The 25,421-nt window shown below is 46.8% G+C and overlaps 2 long non-coding RNA genes across 2 annotated transcripts in view; both read left to right on the top strand.

Annotated features, from left to right (window-relative positions):
* Positions 1–15,529, top strand: part of LOC141091970 (uncharacterized) — a 196,875-nt gene extending 181,346 nt beyond the window's left edge. Inside the window, exons 2-3 of the long non-coding RNA XR_012232630.1 lie at positions 11,836–11,985; positions 14,352–15,529. This is a non-coding gene — a long non-coding RNA (uncharacterized lncRNA). The remainder of the gene's footprint in view (positions 1–11,835; positions 11,986–14,351) is intronic.
* Positions 15,530–17,034: 1,505 nt separating this feature from the next.
* LOC141091971 (uncharacterized) lies at positions 17,035–25,064 on the top strand. Its single transcript, XR_012232631.1, has 2 exons — positions 17,035–21,520; positions 23,887–25,064. It is a non-coding gene; the product is annotated as an uncharacterized lncRNA (long non-coding RNA).
* Positions 25,065–25,421: the final 357 nt, after the last annotated feature.

The raw sequence follows: 25,421 nt of genomic DNA on the forward strand, positions 1-25,421 counted from the left end.
AATTGGCAAATAATAAATACAGCCCAGCAGCACCCTACAGATATTATATCCAGCTCTGCATAGCCTCAATATTAGATAACAACAAATAGCAAATAATTTTGCTGCCCTATGAAGGGCGGGGGGCCCCGAAAAATTTCTTGCACAGGGGCCCACTACAGTCTGTTTCCACCCCTGGCGCCAGCGCGTATGGTACGATCGGAGGGCCAGAGAACGCACCTTTGAGATAGGACAGAAGGTCCTGATGTTAGAACCAACTAGGCAGAACAAGTTCAAAGCTGCTTGGCAGGGGCCCTACCAGGTAGTGGGGAAAATAGCCGACACCACCTACAATGTCACCGATTGTGACGACCCCAGGGTTATCCGCATGTTCCACGTGAATATGCTGAAGCCCTACCGGGAGTGCCCTGAAGAGGTAGTGGCTAGAGTTGAGCGATACCAGCCGATACTTGAAAATATCGGATCGGAATGGATCGGCCGATCTTAAAAAAAAGTATCGGTATCGCCGATTCCGATACCGGGAACCAATGCAAGTCAATGGGGCCAAAATATCGGAATTAAAAAAAACCCTTTCTTTCCTTGTAGGTTAATTCTACATGAAGAAAAACAACTAAGAATAATGTAGAATGTATTGTGGGAGGTGGAGGAGACATTAAACCCATAGAGGTTTAGCCCAATCAAATGGAATAGCAGGAATTAAACTTTTTTTTTAAAGACGTTAGGAGTTACAAAGATATTGACTATGTTAGCCTCATTTATATTTTGCCAGACATGTATGTCTTCTTCTTCTTTCTTCTTTCTTCTTCTTTCTTATTCTTCTTCCTTTTTTTACCTTCTTCTTCTTATTATTATTCCTTTTTTTACATTCTTCTTCTTCTTCTTCCTTTTTTTACATTCTTCTACTTCCTTTTTTTAAATTCTTCTTCTTATTCCTTTTTTTACATTCTTCTTCTTCCTTTTTTTAAATTCTTCTACTTCCTTTTTTTACATTCTTCTTCTTCTTCCTTTTCTTACATTCTTCATATTCTTCTTATTCAACAATTATTATTCTACATATTCAACTTCTTCATCTTCTTCCTATTCTTCTTCATCATATTCTTGTTTGTGTCAGGCATTCCTGTAGTTGTTATCTAGAAAAGTTAGAAGTTTACACCTTCCGTTCTGCCTGTCACAAAAGATTTACAACAGGATTTGTCCGCGTTCAATTTGGCCTGCAGCAGCAGGCCTTTTCCAGGGGCACCACGAGGAGGAACGGACTCACCCCCATACACTGCTTAGTCTTCTTCTGCTTATAAATAAGATAATATCATTTGCTCAGAGTATTAGTCTTATGCTTAATGTTCTTCTGCTTTGTTTTTTTATGCTTCTTTGTCTTCTCTCTCTTGTTGTTCTGCATCTTGGTGGTTGTCTTCCTGTTCTTTGTCCTCTTGAACCAGCTGACGGTACTGGCACCCGTAGGGGCAGCAGAAGGAACAAGAGCCAATGGCACTACCGAGGACCAGCTGACGGTGCTGGAACCCGGTTACTAAGCAGGAGGTACCTGTGCTACAAAGCACTACCAAGGACCAGCAGACGTTGCCGGAACTCGGATACCGAGATGGAGGCACCTAGGCCAAAGGCTCTGACGAGAACCAGCTGACGGTGCTGGAACCCAGAGGGGCAGCTGAAGTTACCCCCGAAAAGCAAAGTTGGCATGCCGCAAGCTGGCCGCAGTTACCGAATCACACAGTCCTACAGGGGGTGCTTGTCCTACTGGCACTACGGAACAAGCCTTTCTTACCAGAACCCGCAGTCCACATAGGAAGCACCTAAACTGCTGGCAACCTAGCCTCGGCTAACCCAACCGCAACACGACATGGCAACTTGGGGTGGCAAACTGACATTGACACTTCCCGGAAACAGCAGGCAGGGCTGGAACCAAGCTGGGCAGGAGGGAGTACCCGTGCCAAAGTCAGTTATGAGCAGCAACTGGCGATGTTGGAGCCCAGGGACAAGCACTTAGCAGGCTGAGGCCTGATGTGCTGTCAATTGGGAGGCAGCAGGACAGATTGCCATCAAAACAGCAGGGGAACAGCTGACATTACTGAACCCCACAAACACAGGAGCTAGTGTTTTACTCTGTGAAGACGGCACTTCCGAGCAACAACTGGCTGTGTTGAAGCCCAGGGACAAGCACGGAGCAGGCTGAGGCTGCATTGAAGAAATTTTAAGATCGGTTGTAGACTTCTACTAATTTTAACCAAGCTCCACTTAGGCCTGTGGCTTCACTGATATTCATATTTCCCCTGTCCTCCAACCCCGCCAGTTACAGCTCCGAAGTGGCGTCTGCACAATCCACACTTGTTCCTGTGTTACAGGTGTTCAGTCCGGTCAGTTAATCCCCTGATTTGTGTCCGGCAATGTCGCCTGCTCTGTCCACATTCCCATAACTAGGAAATAGGAGGGTGTAGGCAGAGGCCTACTGTATTTGGAATGTGGTGACAGCAGGAGAGACTGCCATCCACACAGCAGGGGATCAGCTGACGTTACTGAACCCCACTGAGACACGGGAGCAAGTGTCTCTTTCCGTGTGGACGGCACTTCCGAGCTACAACTGGCTGTGTTGAAGCCCAGGAAATAGGAGGGTGTAGGCAGAGGCCTACTGTCTTTGGAATGTGGTGACAGCAGGAGAGACTGCCATCCACACAGCAGGGGATCAGCTGACGTTACTGAACCCCACTGAGACACGGGAGCAAATGTCTCTTTCCGTGTGGACGGCACTTCCGAGCTACAACTGGCTGTGTTGAAGCCCAGGAAATAGGAGGGTGTAGGCAGAGGCCTACTGTCTTTGGAATGTGGTGACAGCAGGAGAGACTGCCATCCACACAGCAGGGGATCAGCTGACGTTACTGAACCCCGCTGAGACACGGGAGCAAGTGTCTCTTTCCGTGTGGATGGCACTTCCGAGCTACAACTGGCTGTGTTGAAGCCCAGGAAATAGAAGGGTGTAGGCAGAGGCCTACTGTATTTGGATTGTGGTGACAGCAGGAGAGACTGCCATCCACACAGCAGGGGAACAGCTGACGTTACTGAACCCCACTGAGACACGGGAGCAAGTGTCTCTTTCCGTGCGGACGGCACTTCCGAGCTACAACTGGCTTTGTTGAAGCCCAGGAAATAGGGTGTAGGCAGAGGCCTACTGTATTTGGAATGTGGTGACAGCAGGAGAGACTGCCATCCACACAGCAGGGGATCAGCTGACGTTACTGAACCCCACTGAGACACGGGAGCAAGTGTCTCTTTCCGTGTGGATGGCACTTCCGAGCTACAACTGGCTGTGTTGAAGCCCAGGAAATAGGAGGGTGTAGGCAGAGGCCTACTGTCTTTGGAATGTGGTGACAGCAGGAGAGACTGCCATCCACACAGCAGGGGATCAGCTGACGTTACTGAACCCCACTGAGACACGGGAGCAAGTGTCTCTTTCCGTGTGGACGGCACTTCCGAGCTACAACTGGCTGTGTTGAAGCCCAGGAAATAGGAGGGTGTAGGCAGAGGCCTACTGTCTTTGGAATGTGGTGACAGCAGGAGAGACTGCCATCTCCACAGCAGGGGAACAGCTGTCAGTGCTGAACCCCACTAACACTTGAACGAATGTGTTTGGCTCTGTGGAGAAGACACTTCTGAACACCAACTGACGCTGTTGGAGCCCAGGATTAGGCGAGGAGCAGGCTGGGGCCTGTTGCTTTTGGCAGGTGAAGGCAGCAGGAGACTTGCCATCTCCACAGCAGGGGAACAGCTGGCAGTGCCGAACCCCACTAACACTTGAACGAATGTGTTTGGCTCTGTGGAGACGACACTTCTGAACACCAACTGACGCTGTTGGAGCCCAGGATTAGGCGAGGAGCAGGCTGGGGCCTGTTGCTTTTGGCAGGTGAAGGCAGCAGGAGACTTGCCATCTCCACAGCAGGGGAACAGCTGGCAGTGCCGAACCCCACTAACACTTGAACGAATGTGTTTGGCTCTGTGGAGACGACACTTCTGAACACCAACTGACGCTGTTGGAGTCCAGGATTAGGCGAGGAGCAGGCTGGGGCCTGTTGCTTTTGGCAGGTGAAGGCAGCAGGAGACTTGCCATCTCCACAGCAGGGGAACAGCTGGCAGTGCTGAACCCCACTATCACTTGAACGAATGTGTTTGGCTCTGTGGAGACGACACTTCTGAACACCAACTGACGCTGTTGGAGCCCAGGATTAGGCGAGGAGCAGGCTGGGGCCTGTTGCTTTTGGCAGGTGAAGGCAGCAGGAGACTTGCCATCTCCACAGCAGGGGAACAGCTGGCAGTGCTGAACCCCACTAACACTTGAACGAATGTGTTTGGCTCTGTGGAGACGACACTTCTGAACACCAACTGACACTGTTGGAGCCCAGGATTACGCATGCCGCATGCAGAGGCCAATGGGCAGCGGTTTTTATGGAGGTTGTTGACTACTACTGATTCTAACCATGCTCCACTTAGGCCTCTGGCTCCACTGTCTCTACTATTTACCCTGGCCTCCAACCCCGCCAGCTACATCTCTGAAGTGGCGTCAGCATAATCTACACTTGTTCCTGTGTTACTGGTGCTCAGTCCCGTCAGTTGATCCCCTGATGTTTGTCCGGCAAGTTCGCCAGCTCTGTCCTCATTCCCACTACTGGTTATGGTAATGTGGACAGAGCAGGAGACCTTGCCGGACACACTTCAGGGGATAAACTGATGGGACTGAGCCACAGGAACACAGGAACAAGTGTAGATTGTGCTGACGCCACTTCAGAGATGTAGATGGCGGGGTTGGAGGCCAGGGGAAATAGTAGAGACAGTGGAGCCAGAGACCTAAGTTGGGCACGGTTAAAAATCAGTAGTGGTTTGAATGTTGATGGAGCTGGTGACTTTGCCGTCCACACAGCAGGGGATCAGCTGGCGTTACTGAACCCCACTAACACAGGAGCTAGTGTGTTTCTCTGTGCAGACGACACATCTGAGCGACAACTGGCTGTGTTGAAGCACAGGGATTATAGTTCAGGTGGTAGAAAAATGAACACACCAGCAGACCTGGATACAGTTGCCAACCACTAATTTAGTCTGTAAGAGGAATGGCAAAGTCTTTGGAGATCCAGGCCTTGTTCATTTTCAGAAAAGTCAGTCGGTCAACATTATCGGAAGATAGTCGCGTGCGACGGTCTGTTAGTACACCACCTGCGGCACTAAAGACACGTTCCGATAATACACTGGCAGCAGGGCAAGCCAGCACCTCCAATGCATACTGGCTAAGCTCTGGCCATGTATCCAGCTTAGAGACCCAAAACTTGAAGGGGGAAGAGCCATCTGGGAGTACAGTGACAGGGCAAGACATGTAGTCTGACACCATCTGACGGAAGCGTTGCCTCCTGCTGACTCGAGGCGTCGCTGATGGTGTAGACAATTGTGGTGGACACACAAAACTTTGCCACATTTGGGCCATAGTGGTCTTGCCTTGTGCTGCGGCGCTGCCTCTGCTCCCTCTTTGTGCAGAGTTTCCTCCACTGCCTCGACGCACAGAGCTGCTTTGTAAAGCACTAGCAACAATGCTGTCGGGTGGAATGAAAAACATTATGGACTGCACCAGTGACTCTTCGTACTCCCGCAGTTTACGCTCCCGGTTCAACGTTGGTATGAGCCTTTGTACGCTGTCCCGGTAGCGAGGATCTAGGAGGGTGTACACCCAATAATCAGCCGAGACGAGAATGTGGGCGATGCGGCGGTCGTTTCTCAGGCACTGCAGCATGAAATCAACCATGTGCTGCAGACTCCCAACTGCCAAAGAACCGCTGTCCCCTGTTTGAGGCGTGACCTCGGCCTTCTCTGCTTCACCCCACCCTCGCTGTACATACTGAGTAGAGGTTTGTGTACCTCCCTCCTCTGGAGAGATGTCTTCCTCCTCCATCGACTCCTCCTCATCCTCCTCACAAAGTGTCCCCTGACTAGGCCTTTGTGAGGAAACACGTAGCACAGACTGTCCAGAAGCAGATGGCATTTGGGACTCCTCATCCTCCACCTCTTCCGAAACCTCATCCCTTAGTGCTTGCAGTGTTTGCTGAAGCAGGCAGATAAGGGGGACAGTCATGCTGACTAGTGCATCATCTGCACTCGCCATCCGCGTGGATTCATCGAAGGCACGCAAAACGAGGCAGATGTCCTTCATAGAGGCCCACTCAATGGTGCTGAAGTGTGAACGGCGCACAGTGCGACTTGTTTGCGCCTGATGCAGCTGGTACTCCATGACTGCTGCCTGCTGCTCACACAACCGCTCCAACATATGTAACGTTGAATTCCACCGGGTGGGTAGGTCACATATGATGCGATGTTCCGGAAGGCCAAATCGTCGCTGCAGAGCAGCGAGGCGCGATCTTGCCGTGCTGGAACGCCGCAAGTGAGCGCACTCTATGCGGACCTTGTGCAACAGTGCATCAAGATCCGGATAGTCCCTCAGAAAGCTCTGCACGACCAAGTTAAGCACATGTGCCAGACATGGGATGTGTGTGAGGTTGCCTAGGCCAAGAGCTGCCACCAGATTTCGGCCATTGTCACACACTACCAAGCCCGGCTGGAGATTCGCTGGCCCAAACCACACATCGCTCTCCTGCTTGATAGCATTCCAGAGCTCCTGCACTGTGTGGCTTCGATTCCCCAAAGAAATTAATTCGGGTACAGCCTGTTGACGTTTGGCCATGGCTGTGCTCATATCGGTCGTAACAGGCTCCTGCTCTGCTGTTTCTGAGGAACTTGAGTAGGAGGAGGAGTCTATGTGTACAGACTGGAGTCCTGCAATCCGTGGCGTTGGAAGAACACGTACAGCGCCACTCTCCAGATCTGTACCCGGCTCCACAACATTGACCCAGTGGGCAGTGAGGGAAAGGTATCGTCCCTGTCCATGGTTACTGGTCCACGCATCGGTGGTCAGGTGGACCTTGCTACTAACGGCGTTTAGTAGCGCATGTTTTATTTTGCCCTCAACATGTTTCTGCAGGGCAGGAACGGCTCGCCTGCTGAAAAAAAAGTGGCTGGGCACGTTGTATTGGGGGACTGCCAATGCCATTAAGTCCCGGAAGGTGTCAGTGTCCACCAGCCTGAATGACAGCATTTCAACTGCCAGAAGTTTGGCAATGCCAGCATTCAGAGACTGTGCTCGGGGATGGTTTGCCGAGTAAGGGCGCCTTTTATCCCATGCCTGTGCTACCGATGGCTGTGATGGATGGGAACGTGCTGCTATGGGTGGAGTCTGACAGGGTCTCCGGACAACAGTGGCAGAGGTTCTTCCTTGGTGATCCTGTGAGGAAGCCGAACCAGCAGTGTGTGAGCTGGAGGAAGAGGCCCCAACACGAACTGAAGAGGTGGTAGGTGGTGCTGTACGTTGGCCTACATCTTCAGGGTGTCTCTGCAACTCCAACTCGTGCTTGGTGCGCACATGTTTCCACATATTTGTGGTATTGAGGTTGCTGACATTTCTCCCTCTTTTGACTATCTGATGACACAGCTTGCATTTGACAAAGCAAATGTCATCCGCAACTGTGTCAAAAAAGGACCACGCACTGCAAGTCTTGGGAGCGCCCGTTTTGCCTTTGGAATGAGGAATGCTCCTAACGGGTGCCGAAGTGGAGGGTACAGGCAACCAAGTCTTCCCCCTCCCTCTGCCTCCTGTTTTGGCCGGTAGGGGAATCTCTTCCTCCGAGCTGCTCCCACCACCTTCCTGTTCCTCACTCCATGATGGGTCAAGGACCTCATCATCTTCCCTCCCCTCTTCAAACAGCTGCTTCTCCGGGGTTGTCTCGCCAGCACCGTACGCACCAGAAAGTGGCAACTGAGTCTCGTCATCATCTGATACGTACTGAGGTGTGCTGACCATAGGCACTGGCCCACTCGCCTCTTCAGATTCAGAGGGACAAAGAAGTTGCGCATCACTGCATACTCCCTCTTCTTCACATTCAGGAATGCTGCTTGGCTGGCCCCCTCTTTCCAAGCCAACAGATTCCGAGAACAGAAGTAGAGACTGTGATGGCTCCTGTCCATGTCTCTCTGACTGCCTGGGCACTTTGGCAGGTGGTGAAGAGACAGATGGTTGCTCTTCGGTGCTCTGGTCCTGAGAGGCTGTGGAAGTAATTGAAGTCGATGCGTTAGCTGCCATCCATCCGACAACGGCTTCAATTTGTTCCTCCCACAGCAGTGGGGTACGTTGAGGTCCTACAAAGCTGCGCATAAAGGACTGTTGCCTGCTAAAACTGGGGGATGCTGATCCACTGGTGCCCGCAGCAGGCCCAGAATCCCCACGTCCTCTACCTGCAGAATCCCCACATCCTCTCCCTGCAGAATCCCCACGTCCTCTCCCTGCTGAAACTCCACGCCCTGCCTTCTTCATCTTGCCAGACTGCTTAAGATAGGCAGAAAAGTACAAAGGGGGGCCTTAATGTGCTTATTCCTGAACAGCTGGTTACAGGTACAAGAAACACTAATTTTATGAAGTGTGTGTGTATGGACTACACTTTAATAGGAGCTGATGTGGCCTACACAAGTTCCAAATGTAGTGTTTGGTGAACTTTTTTTGTGGTTTCTTTGTTGGAAACAAACTCAAAGTATGTGAACAAAGAATTGAAACTGATAGTATCACCAACTTTTTGGAGCTATTACAATGCAGGCAGGTAACCTACAATGCAAAAGATGAGGCTCCAAAAAAATTGGGTAATACTAATCTGGCTGTGCCGGCAGGGCACAAGCCAGAAAAAAAGGCTCCTCTATCTACTCCTATATAGTGTTTGCAACCAACCAATGTTGATGGATACGGATGGATGCACACTAATAGGAGAAGAAAAAATGAGCTGCACTCAAAGACAAATATGTGTGAGGCAGTGACGCACGTTGAGCGTCCTACAACCAGACGTAGCTGCAGGACACTCTACTCAGCGTGAGCTGCACTCACACACAGTCAGAGACCTCTCAGACAGCCGTGAACAGTGCAGCTAAGTGGGCACTGGCACTGACAGGCTGCAGAAAGGCTCCGCTGTGTACTCCTATATAGTGTTTGCAACCACCGTAGATGGAGACGGATGGATGCACACTAATAGAAGAAAAAATGAGCTGCAATAAAAGAAAAATGTGTGAGGCAGTGACACGCTGAGCGTCCTACAACCAGACGTAGCTGCAGGACACACTACTCAGCGTGAGCTGCACTCACACACAGTCAGAGACCTCTCAGACAGCCGTGAACAGTGCAGCAAAGTGGACACTAGCACTGAAAGGCTGCAGAAAGGCTCCGCTGTCTACTACTAGTGTTTGCAACCAACGTATATGGATACGGATGGAAGCACACTAGATTGAAATTATGTAAAAAATGCAGCTCAAAAATTAAAAGATGTATGAGGCAGCAGTGAGGCACGCTGGGCAGCCTACAACCTGACGTGGCTGCAGGACCCACTCCACAGCGTGAGCTGCACTCACACAGCCCTTGCAGACAGCTGTGAACACTGCTGCTAGGGCAAAGAAGGCTACAGTGGTGGTTTATGTAGCCTGGGTAAAGCACTAGATGTTTGGTGGAATCGCTATTTCTAACTGTCCCTCACAGTCTTCTACAGCAGCCTGTCCCTAACTGAATTCACAGCAGAGTGAACCAGAAATGGCGGCTGCGGTGGCTTTTATAGTTTGTCCTTTGTCTACAATCAAGAATACCTATGGATATATCTATAGGTTGAACATCATGCAACATGCTGTGTATTTAAATGTGTTTTCCCCTTTTTCTTTTCTTTTGTTATATATTTTTGTATTTCACTTTTTATGTATTAATGATCTTATGTTCATTTATTACAATCAGTATGGAATTACAATGTACTATATTATATACATACTATTGTATGGGGGCTTCTTGGTATATCGTTTACAGTGTCTCTAGTATTCATATACAGCATGTCCGCCTTTATGGGGCTTATTTCCATACAATTCGGGCCCCTGACATGGAACTTTGGATCAGGGATCACATATATTGTGTCCTATCTTAATCTTCATATGGCCATGCGCATCGCCGTGTTGTGTGCGGCTCCATGCTGCGGTCGGCGTCCTCTAACACAGTGCGCCCTGCCTCGGGTTCCGACGCATGTGCAGTGTGTGGACGCCGGGCTGCAGCACAGGACCTGCAGACACCACGGCGCATGCGCCGTTTGTGCCATTTGGATTGGTTGACGCCGGTCACGTGACCGGGGTCATGGGCTATTTGAAGGCCCTACTGGGATTTTTCTACTCACTTTCCTCCTTGATAAAGCGGCGGGGGACGTCACGAAACGCGCGTCGGAGGCCCCACTGCTGGACTCCTTCCTCTTCCCCTCCCTGGTGAGTTGTTACCTATTTTGATCTTTTATCTTTACCAGCATTTTGACCACCACTGGCAGTGTGTGTTGGTACTGGTATCATCGGTCACCGCTTCTATGATTATTCACTCTATATCTGCTGGGGTTGTATTCTGATCTATGGCATGATCCGAGGGTCATTTCTTACTTCCACCAGCATTTTGATTTCCGCTGTTTGCGTGTATTGACATTGATAATATCAGTCACCGCTACCTTGATTATGTACTTCATATCTGCTGGGGTGGTATTTTGATCTAAGATATGATTTGAGGCTCTCAATATATACTCACCTGGTTTTCCATCTGGAGGGGATTGGGTCGGTACATGGGATCTATTGTCCTAATTGTTTATGAGCACATCTTTTTGCTATCCATTTTTATATTGTCGTTAACTATTTAATAAAAATTTACTTTTTTCTATATGGAATTTATTGCGTGCTCTTGTGTTTCTTCTCCTAAGAATTGTATGTTTTGAGCTTGCATTAGGGTGTTGGAGCTGGGTTGTCCCTTGTCTCCCTCAAACCCTTTATTTATGGGACTTTTGTTGCCAAAAATTGTTTCTGTGTTCTTCACAGTTGTTCCGATTTGTAATATGGACTTCCGCTCACTTGACCTTACGTGGCTAGCACAACTTAATGATGTGTTTCAGAATGATGTGGACGGGGAATGCGGGACGTCTAACAAGGATGTGCAGGAAGTTATTGTTCGATTTAAGGAATTGTTGAGAAAGCGCACTAAGACATGGTGGAACCATGAATTTTTAGATCAATATATTCAGAAAGAGTTGATACCGAGGGGACTTAGGATTCAAGTATTCTCGTCTTTTTCGATCTCAGACGAGACTTTTAAAAATAAATGGGAAGAATTGACTAACAACTGTTCAAAAGGTTTTTTGACCCTCTTAAAGCAGATGGATCATGATTCTCTCGCTGTTGTTGAAACAGAAATTGATGAATTGCAATCCATTCTACATAAAGAGATGTCCAGTGATGCCCTTAAAAAATTGAATGATCAGATTGATTCGGATCTACAAAAATGGGCCCTGGACATCCAAGTAAATAAGGCTAAAAAATTTAAAAGAGATGTCCAAGATAAACAACTTTCTAGGGTCTATAGATGGTGAGACATGAGTGGTCGATCTCGCCCAAGAAACAGAAATGCATCTTACTCACGGTCAAGATCGACCTCACTTCGCTCCAATATATCAACTCAAGATGATGATCAGGGGCAGAGAGGCACTGGGTCGAACTTTGGCTCCAAGGCAGTTGCTTCTAAGAGGGTTGAGACGCGCCAATTTATAAAAACTAGAGCTGCGGGATCGGGAGTCTCCAAGGGTGGTCCTCAGGGGGATTTACAGGTATTAAACCTTTCAAATCATGCTTTAACGGATGTACAATTGGAAGTTCTGGGGAAGGGATTAACATTTTCACCCACTAATTCCTTTAATTACTTTACAGCCCTGAAAGACCTTCAATTATTTTCAAGGAAGTTAATTTTGAAAAAACTTCACACTGCAAGTTATGCTCCTGGGTCCCTGAACAACACCGAGAGGGAGGCAATTCGTGATCTGGAGGACTTGCTTGCTGAACAGGATTGTCCGTCTATGAGTAAGTTTCCCCCCTCATCTGGGCCTAAATCCACTAGGTTCCCCCCCTTGTCGTTGTGTCCCTCTGTGGATATCTTTACCAAATTGGTGAGTGAGGATTTTAAAAAATTATCCTCACGACGTAAATTGGATAACCTAACGCATAAACAACGTTTGGCGATCTCCCAATTACAGTCATTGGAGGATGTTGTGTTCAAACCTGCTGATAAGGGGGGGAACGTAGTGGTATGGCCCAGCCATAAATATGAGAAAGAAGTGTTTCGACAATTGAGGGACCCAGAAACATATAAAAAATTACCCTCTGATCCAGGGAGTCACTTTTTACATGAGCTTAGACTAATTCTGGAGAGGGCATTTGAGAGCGGTGTCATAACTAAAAAGGTCTTGGATGGCTTGGTGGTAAAATTCCCCAGAACCCCCACTTTTTATCTTCTACCTAAGGTCCACAAGGATGCCCTTGACCCCCCAGGGCGTCCTATAGTGTCGGGGATTGGCAGTATGTGTGAGCCCGTATGTCGTTTTATTGACTTCTATTTGAAACCATTAGTGGAAGCACTGCCATCCTATATACGTGACACGACGGATGTCCTGGCACGGGTGGATGGCATCCTTGTGGAACCATCCACTCTTCTTGTTACTGCCGATGTAGAGAGCCTTTATACATGTATCGATCATTCGGTTGGAGTTGATGCTATTCGCCTGTTTTTGGGGGCCTCCGACCTGGATGGCCCGCTATGTGAGCTGGTTCTTGAGCTGGTCGGCTTCATCTTAACCCACAATTTTTTTGTTTTTAAGGACCAATTTTACCTACAGAAGCGGGGCACAGCCATGGGGGCAGCCTGTGCGCCTTCGTACGCCAACCTCTTTTTAGGGGCTTGGGAGAGGAATCTCTTTGGCGACGGGGGCCCGCGTGACGCTTCCCATGTGCTGTGCTGGTACCGCTTCATAGATGACATTTTATTTTTGTGGGATGGTGGGGTCGACCGGCTCGGGAACTTCATGAGGTCGTTAAATGTCAATAACTATAACATTCGCTTGACATATAAGCATGATGACAGGGTTGTGGATTTCCTGGACGTCCGCCTGGAGATCGACATTGATCGGCGTATCCAGACGGATGTCTTCAGGAAACCCACCTCTGTCAATTCTTTATTACATGCATCTTCGGCCCATGATCCGGCTACTGTGCGGGCCATCCCGGTCGGACAGTTCCTTCGCATGCGACGCATCTGCTCCACCAATGATCGATTTGAAAAACAAGCCCAAGACATGAGTGACCGCTTTCTCAAAAGGGGCTATAGCCATAGGTGCATCAAGAGGGGCTATGACCGAGCAAGATGTACCCCGCGTAATGGTCTCTTACAACCTATTATGAAGACCGGCAGACTAGATAGAGATGGACCCATACGTTTCATATCCACATATAATCATGAATGGCGCAATATGCGCACTATTTTACAAAAACACTGGTCCATTTTGGAGACAGAACCAGCCCTGAGGACCGCCCTGGGACACTCCCCCTCTATGACGCCTCGTAGATCCAGGAACCTGAGGGACATCCTGGTTCAGAGCCACTATGTGCCCACTCCCAAAAATTTCTTTGGGACAAGTGGCCCGGTCTGGGGATCTTTTCAGTGTGGACACTGCCTGGCTTGCGCTAATGTCCTGCGCTGTTCCACCTTCAGCTCCTCTGATGGTACAAGGGAGTTTACAATTAGACAACGGATATCATGTGGTACATCCAATGTTATCTACTACGCAACCTGTCCGTGCCCCAAAATTTATGTGGGCCTTACCACGAGAGAGCTGAGGGTGCGGACACGTGAACACGTGCGGGACATTGGCGCAGCCAGGACTGTATCTGATCCCACTGAACTTAAAACCATCCCTAGACATTTCCGGGCCCATCACAATTGTGAAGCGGGACTATTGAAAATTAGGGGGATCGATGCATTGCATATGGGCATAAGGGGTGGGGATCATAGAAAGATTCTTGGGCAAATGGAGGTAAAGTGGATTGTCCGATTGGACATCATGAGACCCAGAGGACTAAATGAGTCCTTAAGCTTTACTCCATTCTTGTGACACTCCATTTGACCAAATAAAATTTGATGGTTTCCCTTCCTTTGTTGACCCCTTGCTGCTGATAACATTCTATCTAATGTGAGATTCCCCTTTTCTCTCCCTCCCCCTCTTTACTTTTCTTTAGACTCAATCTGAATTAAATGCAACATGGTTTCTCTAGTTTGTTCCAGGTTTCCGCAGGACTCCATATTTCCTATGTTTCCCTGTAGTGGTTGTTTTTATTATTTTTTTCTTTTAATTTTATTGTTCTTAATCCTGATATATGTTTCTCGTTATTTTCAGTATTATCTTATATGTCCCGGTTTCGCTTCAAGTAGCCCTATATATTGGATCCGTTTGTCCTTTGTCTACAATCAAGAATACCTATGGATATATCTATAGGTTGAACATCATGCAACATGCTGTGTATTTAAATGTGTTTTCCCCTTTTTCTTTTCTTTTGTTATATATTTTTGTATTTCACTTTTTATGTATTAATGATCTTATGTTCATTTATTACAATCAGTATGGAATTACAATGTACTATATTATATACATGCTATTGTATGGGGGCTTCTTGGTATATCGTTTACAGTGTCTCTAGTATTGATATACAGCATGTCCGCCTTTATGGGGCTTATTTCCATACAATTCGGGCCCCTGACATGGAACTTTGGATCAGGGATCACATATATTGTGTCCTATCTTAATCTTCATATGGCCGTGCGCATCGCCGTGTTGTGTGCGGCTCCATGCTGCGGTCGGCGTCCTCTAACACAGTGCGCCCTGCCTCGGGTTCCGACGCATGCGCAGTGTGTGGACGCCGGGCTGCAGCACAGGACCTGCAGACACCACGGCGCATGCGCCGTTTGTGCCATTTGGATTGGTTGACGCCGGTCACGTGACCGGGGTCATGGGCTATTTGAAGGCCCTACTGGGATTTTTCTACTCACTTTCCTCCTTGATAAAGCGGCGGGGGACGTCGCGAAACGCGCGTCGGAGGCCCCACTGCTGGACTCCTTCCTCTTCCCCTCCCTGGTGAGTTGTTACCTATTTTGATCTTTTATCTTTACCAGCATTTTGACCACCACTGGCAGTGTGTGTTGGTACTGGTATCATCGGTCACCGCTTCTATGATTATTCACTCTATATCTGCTGGGGTTGTATTCTGATCTATGGCATGATCCGAGGGTCATTTCTTACTTCCACCAGCATTTTGATTTCCGCTGTTTGCGTGTATTGACATTGATAATATCAGTCACCGCTACCTTGATTATGTACTTCATATCTGCTGGGGTGGTATTTTGATCTAAGATATGATTTGAGGCTCTCAATATATACTCACCTGGTTTTCCCTCTGGAGGGGTTTGGGTCGGTACATGGGATCTATTGTCCTAATTGTTTATGAGCACATCTTTTTGCTATCCATTTTTATATTGTCGTTAACTATTTAATAAAAATTTACATTTTTCTATATGGAATTTATTGCGTGCTCTTGTGTTTCTTCTCCTAAGAATTGTATGTTTTGAGCTTGCGTTAGGGTGTTGGAGCTGGGTTGTCCCTTGTCTCCCTCATACCCTTTATTTATGGGACTTTTGTTGCCAATAATTGTTTCTGTGTTCTTCACAGTTGTTCCGATTTGTAATATGGACTTCCGCTCACGTGACCTTACGTGGCGAGCACAACTTAATGATGTGTTTCAGAATGATGTGGACGGGGAATGCGGGACCTCTAACAAGGATGTGCAGGAAGTTATTGTTCGATTTAAGGAATTGTTGAGAAAGCGCACTAAGACATGGTGGAACCATGAATTTTTAGATCAATATAATCAGAAAGAGTTGATACCGAGGGGACTTAGGATTCAAGTATTCCCGTCTTTTTCGATCTCAGACGAGACTTTTAAAAATAAATGGGAAGAATTGACTAACAACTGTTCAAAAGGTTTTTTGACCCTCTTAACCCCTTCACGACCAATGACGCCACATAGGCGTCATGAAACCTGGTTCAAATCTGACCAGTGACGCCTATGTGGCGTCATGACTTCAAAGCCCCCCTGCGGGTCGGGTGACCTGGGTCACTGAAAGGTCACCCGACCCGCAGATACAGGGGGCTTTGTAATTCACCACAGGGGGCGTGCCTTCGCCCCCACGTGGCTACGAACGCTCTGATTGGCTGTTAAAAGTGAAACAGCCAATCAGAGCGATAGTAATATTTCATCAATGAAAATTGATGAAATATTACAATCCAGCCATGTCCGATGCTGCTGTAGCATCGGACATGGCTGGAGACACCGATTCCACCCCCCCCACCGGCGATCGCCCCCCCGCAACTGAATGACAGCGGCGATCTGCCGCCGCTGTCATCATCTGCCCCCCTCCCATTCCCTCTGCTCCCCGCCAGCCTCCGATCCCCCCCTCACCCCCCCCGGTACCTCCGGTGTCCCCCCGTCCCTCCCGGTGTCCCTCGGGTCCGGATGATGGGCGCCGCCATCTTTGAAAATGGCGGGCGCATGCGCAGTGCGCCCGCCCGAATCTGCCAGCTGCAGATTCCATTCTTTCATTTTGATCACTCTCACAGTGATCAAAATGAAAGAAAAAGTAAATAAACCCCCCGATTATCACCCCCATAGGTAGGCAGAACTAATAAAATAAAGATAATATATATATATTTTTTTTCCATTAGGGTTAGGGTTAGGGTTGAAAAGAGGGTTAGGGTTAGGGTTAGGGTTGAAAAGAGGGTTAGGGTTAGGGTTAAAAAGAGGGTTAGGGTTAGGGTTGAAAAGAGGGTTAGGGTTGAAAAGAGGGTTAGGGTTAGGGTTGGAAAGAGGGTTAGGGTTGGAAAGAGGGTTAGGGTTAGGATTGGAAAGAGGGTTAGGGTTGGAAAGAGGGTTAGGGTTGGAAAGAGGGTTAGGGTTGGAAAGGGTTAGGGTTGGAAAGAGGGTTAGGGTTGGAAAGAGGGTTAGGGTTGGAATTAGGGTTAGGGTTGGAATTAGGGTTAGGGTTGGAATTAGGGTTAGGCTTGTGGTTAGGGTTATGGTTAGGGTTGGGATTAGGGTTCGGGGTCTGTTGGGGTTAGGGTTATGGTTAGGGTTGGAATTAGGGTTAGGGATGTGTTGGGGTTAGGGCTGTGGTTAGGGGTGTGTTGGGGTTAGGGCTGGAGTTAGAATTGAGGGGTTTCCACTGTTTAGGCACATCAGGGGGTAACCAAACGCGACATGGTGCAACCATTGATTCCAGCCAATTTTGCGTTCAAAAAGTTAAACGGTGCTTCCTCCCTTCCAAGCCCCGACGTGTGCCCAAACAGTGGTTTACCCCAACATATGGGGTATCAGCGTACTCAGGAAAAATTGCACAACAACTTTGGGGGTCTAATTTCTCCTGGTACCCTTGGGAAAATAAAAAATTGGGGGCTAAAAAAATATTTTTGTGGAAAAATTTTTTTTTATAATTTTCACGTCTCTGCGTTATAAACTTCTGTGAAGTACTTGGGGGTCCAAAGTGCTCACCAGGCATCTAGATAAGTTACTTGGGAGGTCTAGTTTCCAAAATGGGGTCACTTGTGGGGGGTTTCTATTGTTTAGGCACATCAGGGGCTCTGCAAACGTAATGACGACCGCAGACCATTCCATCAAAGTCTGCATTTCAAAACGCCACTACTTCCATTCCGAGCCCTTACGTGTGCCCAAACAATAGTTCCCCCCCATATATGGGACACCAGCGTACTCAGGACAAACTGTACAACAACTTTTGGGGTCCAATTTATCCTGCTACCCTTGTGAAAAAAAAAATTGCTGGCTAAAAATCATTTTTTTTGAGGAAAAAAAAATATTTTTTATTTTCACGTCTCTGCGTTCTAAACTTCTGTGAAGCACTTGGGGGTTCAAGGTGCTTACCACACATCTAGATAAGTTCCTTAGGGGGTCTAGTTTCCAAAATGGGGTCACTTGTGGGGGGGTTCCACAGTTTAGGTACATCAGGGGTTCTGCAAATGTAACATGATGCCCGCAGACCATTCCATCAAAGTCAGCATTTCATAATGTCACTACTTCCCTTCCGAGCCCCGACGTGTACCCAAACAGTGGTCATCCCCCACATATGGGGTATCAGCGTACTCAGGACAAACTGGACAACAACTTTTGGGGTCCAATTTATCCTGCTACCCTTGTGAAAAAAAAAATTGCTAGCTAAAAATCATTTTTTTTGAGGAAAAAAAAATATTTTTTATTTTCACTGCTCTGCGTTATAAACTTCTGTGAAGCACTTGGGGGTTCAAGGTGCTCACCACACATCTAGATAAGTTCCTTGGGGGGTCTAGTTTCCAAAATGGGGTCACTTGTGGGGGGTTCCACAGTTTAGGTACATCAGGGGTTCTGCAAATGTAACATGATGCCCGCAGACCATTCCATCAAAGTCAGCATTTCATAATGTCACTACTTCCCTTCCGAGCCCCGACGTGTACCCAAACAGTGGTCCCCACCCACATATGAGGTATCAGCGTACTCAGAACAAACTGGACAACAACTTTTGGGGCCAATTTATCCTGCTACCCCTGTGAAAAAAAAATTGCTGGCTAAAAATCATTTTTTTTTTGTGGAAAAAAAAATATTTTTTATTTTCACGGCTCTGCGTTATAAACTTCTGTGAAGCGCTTGGGGGTTCAAGGTGCTCACCACACATCTAGATAAGTTCCTTGGGGGGTCTAGTCTCCAAAATTGGGTCACTTGTGGGGGGGTTCCACAGTTTAGGTACATCAGGGGCTCTGCAAATGTAACATGACACCCGCAGACCATTCCATCAAAGTCAGCATTTCAAAATGTCACTACTTCCCTTCCGAGCCCCGACGTGTGCCCAAACAGTGGTTCCCCCCCACATGTGGGGTACCAGCGTACTCAGGACAAACTGGACAACAAATTTTGGGGTCTAATTTATCCTGGTACCCTTGTGAAAATAAAAAATTGCGCACTAAAAACTAATTTTTTGAGGGAAAAATTTTTTTTTTTTATTTTCACGGCTCTGCATCATAAACTTTTGTGAAGCACTTGAGGGTTCAAGGTGCTCACTACACATCTAGATAAGTTCCTTAGGGGGTCTAGTTTCCAAAATGTGGTCATTTGTGGGGGAGCTCCAATGTTTAGGCACACAGTGGCTCTCCAAACACAACATGGTGTCCGCTAACGATTGGAAGTAATTTGCATTTTAAAAAGTCAAATGGCGCTCCTTCCCTTCTGAGCCCTGCCGTGTGCCCAAACAGTGATTCCCCCCCACATATGGGGTACCAGCATACTCAGGACAAACTGGACAACAAGATTTGTGGTCCAATTTCTCCTGTTAGGCTTGTGAAAATTAAAAATAGTGTGCTAAAAATCATTTTTGAGGAAAAAAAATTATTTTTTATTTTCACTGCTCTGTGTTATAAACTTTTGTGAAGCACTTGGGGGTTCAAAGTGCTCCCTACACGTCTAGATAAGTTCCTTAGGGGGTCTAGTTTCCAAAATGGGGTCACTTGTGGGGGAGCTCCAATGTTTAGGTGCACAGGGGCTCTCCAAATGCGACATGGTGTCCGATAACGATTGGAGCTAATTTTCCATTCAAAAAGTCAAATGGTGCTCCTTGCCTTCCGGGCCATGCCGTGCACCCAAACAGTGGTTTATGAGCACATATGAGGTATCTGTGCACTCAAGAGAAATTGCTCAACAAATTTTAGGATCCATTTTATCCTGTTGCCCATGTGAAAATGAAAAAACTGAGGCTAAAAGAAAATTTTTGTGAAAAAAAAGTGTTTTTTTTTTTTTTACAGATCAATTTGTGAAGTACCTGGGGGTTCAAAGTGATCACTATGCATCTAGATAAGTTCATTGGGGGGTCTAGTTTTCCAAATGGGGTCACTTGTGGAGGAGCTCCAATGTTTATGCACACAGGGGCTCTCCAAACACGACATGGCAACCGCTAAATATTCCAGCATATTTTCCATTCAAAAAGTCAAATGGCGCTCCTTCCCTTCTGAGCCGTGCCGTGCGCCCAAACAGTGGTTTATGACCACATATGAGGTATCGTTGTACTCCGGAGAAATTGCCCAACAAATTTTAGCATCCATTTTATCCTGTTTCCAAATGAAAAAATTGATGCTAAAAGAAAATTTTTGTTGGAAAAATTACAATGTCCATTTTTTCTTTCCACATTGCTTTAGTTCCTGTGAAACACCTGAAGGGTTAATAATCTTCTTGAATGTAGTTTTGAGTAGCTTGAGGGGTGCAGTTTTTAGAATGGTGTAACTTTTGGGTATTTTCTGCCATATAGACCCCTCAAAGTGACTTCAAATGTGAGGTGGTCCCTAAAAAAATGGTTTTGTAAATTTTTTTGTAAAAATGAGAAATCGCTGGTCAACTTTTAACCCTTATAACTTCCTAACAAAAAAATATTTTGTTTCCAAAATTGTGCTGATGTAAAGTAGACATATGGGAAATGTTATTTATTAACTATTTTGTGTCCCATAACTCTCTGGTTTAACAGAATAAAAATTCAAAATTTGAAAATTGCAAAATTTTCTAAATTTTCACCAAATTTCTGATTTTTTGACAAATAAACACAAAAATTATCAACCTAAATTTACCACTAACATGAAGCCCAATATGTCACGAAAAAACAGTCTCAGAATCGCTAGGATCCATTGAAGCATTCCTGAGTTATTACCTCATAAAGGGACACTGGTCAGAATTGCAAAAAATGGCCTGGTCATTAAGGTCAAAATAGGCTTGGTCATGAAGGGGTTAAAGCAGATGGATCATGATTCTCTCGCTGTTATTGAAACAGAAATTGATGAATTGCAATCCATTCTACATAAAGAGATGTCCAGTGATGCCCTTAAAAAATTGAATGATCAGATTGATTCGGATCTACAAAAATGGGCCCAGGACATCCAAGTAAATAAGGCTAAAAAATTTAAAAGAGATGTCCAAGATAAACAACTTTCTAGGGTCTATAGATGGCGAGACATGAGTGGTCGATCTCGCCCAAGAAACAGGAATGCATCTTACTCACGGTCAAGATCGACCTCACTTCGCTCCAATATATCAACTCAAGATGATGATCAGGGGCAGAGAGGCACTGGGTCGAACTTTGGCTCCAAGGCAGTTGCTTCTAAGAGGGTCGAGACGCGCCAATTTATAAAAACTAGAGCTGCGGGATCGGGAGTCTCCAAGGGTGGTCTTCAGGGGGATTTACAGGTATTAAACCTTTCAAATCATGCTTTAACGGATGTACAATTGGAAGTTCTGGGGAAGGGATTAACATTTTCACCCACTAATTCCTTTAATTACTTTACAGCCCTGAAAGACCTTCAATTATTTTCAAGGAAGTTAATTTTGAAAAAACTTCACACTGCAAGTTATGCTCCTGGGTCCCTGAACAACACTGAGAGGGAGGCAATTCGTGATCTGGAGGACTTGCTTGCTGAACAGGATGGTCCGTCTATGAGTAAGTTTCCCCCCTCATCTGGGCCTAAATCCACTAGGTTCCCCCCTTGTCGTTGTGTCCCTCTGTGGATATCTTTACCAAATTGGTGAGTGAGGATTTTAAAAAATTATCCTCACGACGTAAATTGGATAACCTAACGCATAAACAACGTTTGGCGATCTCCCAATTACAGTCATTGGAGGATGTTGTGTTCAAACCTGCTGATAAGGGGGGGAACGTAGTGGTATGGCCCAGCCATAAATATGAGAAAGAAGTGTTTCGACAATTGAGGGACCCAGAAACATATAAAAAATTAACCCTCTGATCCAGGGAGTCGCTTTTTACATGAGCTTAGACTAATCCTGGAGAGGGCATTCGAGAGCGGTGTCATAACTAAAAAGGTCTTGGATGGCTTGGTGGTAAAATTCCCCAGAACCCCCACTTTTTATCTTCTACCTAAGGTCCACAAGGATGCCCTTGACCCCCCAGGGAGTCCTATAGTGTCGGGGATTGGCAGTATGTGTGAGCCCGTATGTCGTTTTATTGACTTCTATTTGAAACCATTAGTGGAAGCACTGCCATCCTATATACGTGACACGACGGATGTCCTGGCACGGGTTGATGGCATCCTTGTGGAACCATCCACTCTTCTTGTTACTGCCGATGTAGAGAGCCTTTATACATGTATCGATCATTCGGTTGGAGTTGATGCTGTTCGCCTATTTTTGGGGGCCTCCGACCTGGATGGCCCGCTATGTGAGCTGGTTCTTGAGCTGGTCGGCTTCATCTTAACCCACAATTTTTTTGTTTTTAAGGACCAATTTTACCTACAGAAGCGGGGCACAGCCATGGGGGCGGCCTGTGCGCCTTCGTACGCCAACCTCTTTTTAGGGGCTTGGGAGAGGAATCTCTTTGGCGACGGGGGCCCGCGTGATGCTTCCCATGTGCTGTGCTGGTACCGCTTCATAGATGACATTTTATTTTTGTGGGATGGTGGGGTCGACCGGCTCGGGAACTTCATGAGGTCGTTAAATGTCAATAACTATAACATTCGCTTGACATATAAGCATGATGACAGGGTTGTGGATTTCCTAGACGTCCGCCTGGAGATCGACATTGATCGGCATATCCAGACGGATGTCTTCAGGAAACCCACCTCTGTCAATTCTTTATTACATGCATCTTCGGCCCATGATCCGGCTACTGTGCGGGCCATCCCGGTCGGACAGTTCCTTCGCATGCGACGCATCTGCTCCACCAATGATCGATTTGAAAAACAAGCCCAAGACATGAGTGACCGCTTTCTCAAAAGGGGCTATAGCCGTAGGTGCATCAAGAGGGGCTATGACCGAGCAAGATGTACCCCGCGTAATGGTCTCTTACAACCTATTATGAAGACCGGCAGACTAGATAGAGATGGACCCATACGTTTCATATCCACATATAATCATGAATGGCGCAATATGCGCACTATTTTACAAAAACACTGATCCATTTTGGAGACAGAACCAGCCCTGAGGACCGCCCTGGGACACTCCCCCTCTATGACGCCTCGTAGATCCAGGAACCTGAGGGATATCCTGGTTCAGAGCCACTATGTGCCCACTCCCAAAAATTTCTTTGGGACAAGTGGCCCGGTCTGGGGATCTTTTCAGTGTGGACACTGCCTGGCTTGCGCTAATGTCCTGCGCTGTTCCACCTTCAGCTCCTCTGATGGTACAAGGGAGTTTACAATTAGACAACGGATATCATGTGGTACATCCAATGTTATCTACTACGCAACCTGTCCGTGCCCCAAAATTTATGTGGGCCTTACCACAAGAGAGCTGAGGGTGCAGACACGTGAACACGTGCGGGACATTGGCGCAGCCAGGACTGTATCTGATCCCACTGAACTTAAAACCATCCCTAGACATTTCCGGGCCCATCACAATTGTGAAGCGGGACTATTGAAAATTAGGGGGATCGATACATTGCATATGGGCATAAGGGGTGGGGATCATAGAAAGATTCTTGGGCAAATGGAGGTAAAGTGGATTGTCCGATTGGACACCATGAGACCCAGAGGACTAAATGAGTCCTTAAGCTTTACTCCATTCTTGTGACACTCCATTTGACCAAATAAAATTTGATGGTTTCCCTTCCTTTGTTGACCCCTTGCTGCTGATAACATTCTATCTAATGTGAGATTCCCCTTTTCTCTCCCTCCCCCTCTTTACTTTTCTTTAGACTCAATCTGAATTAAATGCAACATGGTTTCTCTAGTTTGTTCCAGGTTTCCGCAGGACTCCATATTTCCTATGTTTCCCTGTAGTGGTTGTTTTTATTATTTTTTTCTTTTAATTTTATTGTTCTTAATCCTGATATATGTTTCTCGTTATTTTCAGTATTATCTTATATGTCCCGGTTTCGCTTCAAGTAGCCCTATATATTGGATCCGTTTGTCCTTTGTCTACAATCAAGAATACCTATGGATATATCTATAGGTTGAACATCATGCAACATGCTGTGTATTTAAATGTGTTTTCCCCTTTTTCTTTTCTTTTGTTATATATTTTTGTATTTCACTTTTTATGTATTAATGATCTTATGTTCATTTATTACAATCAGTATGGAATTACAATGTACTATATTATATACATACTATTGTATGGGGGCTTCTTGGTATATCGTTTACAGTGTCTCTAGTATTGATATACAGCATGTCCGCCTTTATGGGGCTTATTTCCATACAATTCGGGCCCCTGACATGGAACTTTGGATCAGGGATCACATATATTGTGTCCTATCTTAATCTTCATATGGCCGTGCGCATCGCCGTGTTGTGTGCGGCTCCATGCTGCAGTCGGCGTCCTCTAACACAGTGCGCCCTGCCTCGGGTTCCGACGCATGCGCAGTGTGTGGACGCCGGGCTGCAGCACAGGACCTGCAGACACCACGGCGCATGCGCCGTTTGTGCCATTTGGATTGGTTGACGCCGTTCACGTGACCGGGGTCATGGGCTATTTGAAGGCCCTACTGGGATTTTTCTACTCACTTTCCTCCTTGATAAAGCGGCGGGGGACGTCGCGAAACGCGCGTCGGAGGCCCCACTGCTGGACTCCTTCCTCTTCCCCTCCCTGGTGAGTTGTTACCTATTTTGATCTTTTATCTTTACCAGCATTTTGACCACCACTGGCAGTGTGTGTTGGTACTGGTATCATCGGTCACCGCTTCTATGATTATTCACTCTATATCTGCTGGGGTGGTATTCTGATCTATGGCATGATCCGAGGGTCATTTCTTACTTCCACCAGCATTTTGATTTCCGCTGTTTGCGTGTATTGACATTGATAATATCAGTCACCGCTACCTTGATTATGTACTTCATATCTGCTGGGGTGGTATTTTGATCTAAGATATGATTCGAGGCTCTCAATATATACTCACCTGGTTTTTCATCTGGAGGGGATTGGGTCAGTACATGGGATCTATTGTCCTAATTGTTTATGAGCACATCTTTTTGCTATCCATTTTTATATTGTCGTTAACTATTTAATAAAAATTTACATTTTTCTATATGGAATTTATTGCGTGCTCTTGTGTTTCTTCTCCTAAGAATTGTAAGTCTTCTACAGCAGCCTGTCCCTAACTGAATTCACAGCAGAGTGAACCAGAAATGGCGGCTGCGGTGGCTTTTATAGTGCATCATGACATCATTTCGGCAGCCAATCACAGCCATGCCAATAGTTAACATGCCTACATGCCTGCAGGATGTGCCCACACTTCGGAGGATTCCCATTGGCTTAATCAAAGCAAGCAGGCTCATAGCATGATGGGAACTTCCGATTCCGATTCCGGTATCCGATATGACAAAAGTATCGGAAGTCAGTATCGGAATTCCGATACCGCTAACATCGGCCGATACCCGATACTTGCGGTA

Source organism: Dendrobates tinctorius, unplaced genomic scaffold (assembly GCF_039654945.1).
Source record: "Dendrobates tinctorius isolate UK_male_01 unplaced genomic scaffold, ASM3965494v1 ptg000057l, whole genome shotgun sequence".
Taxonomy (NCBI): domain Eukaryota; kingdom Metazoa; phylum Chordata; class Amphibia; order Anura; family Dendrobatidae; genus Dendrobates; species Dendrobates tinctorius.